The following is a 1841-nucleotide window of genomic DNA, read 5'->3' on the forward strand; positions in this document are numbered from 1 at the left end:
TTCAACAAGTTGTTGAAAATCACGAAAGCACTGAAAAACTTCAGATTTATGGCGCAAAAGATAGACCTATGTAAATTTACTATAATCATTGATAAAACTCACATAATAATTGTTTTGTCCAACAGAAGTTGGAGCAGGACCCAAACATCAAAAAAACTAAGATCCATAGCACTAGTCGACACACTAGGGGATCTAGGATAGGGCAACTGATGGCTCTTGCGTTTGTTGACACGCATCACAAATCATGTCTTTATTGGAATCTTTAACAAATGGAAAAATGGAAGCCTATGGCGATTAAGGACCTGCTGGACTACGTGAGTGGAAGCATGGCCTAATCTGGAGTGCCACGGGGACACAGACGGCTTGGTGACGACGCCAAGCACGTTTATTCTGGACCGACTTGACCGAGTTCAGGGGATAGAGCCCTCCTTCACATCTGCCTTGCAGGAGAGTCCTCTTCGTCCCCTGTTCCTTAATAAAAAAATGATTGGGATGAAAATCTAGGAAAGCATTGTTATCACGTGCAAGTTAGTTAATAGAAATCAAGCTTTTGACGGCCTTTGGAACATGGAGGATATTTTCAAGATGAATCTTGCTATCATGGGTACGCAAAAATGTAGAACCAATGTGACTAATGTCCATTACCTGTTCCACTGTGCCATGTGCACATGATCATGTGTCCTGCCATACTTGTCACTGACGATCAGCTTCTCAGTTCACCTGTGACATGATACTGTGCACTAGAATCAATGTACCAGTTGGTGTCCACACCATAACGACATCGTGGCAGATACACGCTCTTCACACGACAGGTGAAGGAGGCATCAAACCTCTTGAAGCACTTGAGACGTTGTAATCCTTCTTACCGTAGAGTTGGCACACGAAGCCATGAGCGTCCGCAACACTGCCAACACCCGACCGCCCTTCATGCCTACGCCCGAAGCTGGCATCCACCACCGCCACGGCCGCGGAGCGGTTGCACACTATTGTTGCCGCCTCCTCCTCGACCACCATTGGCAGCCATGTTGGCGTATGAGTGGGAGCTTCCTCCATGAAGCTCCATCCTTTGCTCAAAGGAGATGAGCTGGGTGTAAAGATCCTAGACGGAGATCGGTTCAACCCGGGCAGCCACAGCAGAGACCACCGGGTTGAAGTCAAGATCCAGACCCATCAGGATGTAGGAGACAAGCTCCTCATCTTCAAGGTTGGAGCATGCAGACGCCATTTCGTCTGCCAGGGACTTCATCTTCGCAAAGTACTCCGAGATGGTGGACGTCCCCCTTTGACACCGTGGCAAGTGCCATCCGTGTACTGATGACGCAGGTGCGGTATTGGGAGGCAACATGGCCTTCGATCACCGCCCAAGCCTATGTTGCGGTCTCGGCAGTGGAGACCTATCCAAGGATTTCTCGCGATAGATTGGAGAGAAGGTAGTTCAGGACCTGTTGGTCCTTCGCCACCTAGCCGTCACACTTCGGGTTCAGAGTCGGTGCTGCGCCCTTGGCGTCGCCGTCGCCCTTGACCGGTGGAAGGAATTCCGCCGGCATCTTCGGCGAAGGCTTGATGAACTTCGCCAGTTGAGCCCCCTTGATCGCCGAGACCACCTGCGCCTTCCACATCTGATGGTTGGCGCGAGTCAGCTTTTCGTTGGGAGGACAGAAGCTGAGAGACGGAGGAGCAGATTAAGCGGAGGAGGCCATGGCGGAGCTCTTCGACTAACCTAGCTATAGCTCTGATTACTATGTAAACGTAGATGGAACGAGATACCCCTTAGGGTACTCGGCTGCGTGTTAATGTAGGTGGGAACAGCCCCCACGGTGGCTTGTACATGAGGTTAGGAT

The 1841-nt window shown here is 50.5% G+C and overlaps 1 non-coding gene across 1 annotated transcript; it reads right to left on the reverse strand.

Annotated features, from left to right (window-relative positions):
* Positions 1 to 1068: 1068 nt before the first annotated feature.
* On the reverse strand, positions 1069 to 1207 carry LOC136525011 (small nucleolar RNA Z247). Its single transcript, XR_010776346.1, has one exon. It is a non-coding gene; the product is annotated as a small nucleolar RNA Z247 (small nucleolar RNA).
* Positions 1208 to 1841: the final 634 nt, after the last annotated feature.

The sequence above is a fragment of the Miscanthus floridulus genome, chromosome 18 (genome assembly GCF_019320115.1).
Source record: "Miscanthus floridulus cultivar M001 chromosome 18, ASM1932011v1, whole genome shotgun sequence".
NCBI lineage: Eukaryota > Viridiplantae > Streptophyta > Magnoliopsida > Poales > Poaceae > Miscanthus > Miscanthus floridulus.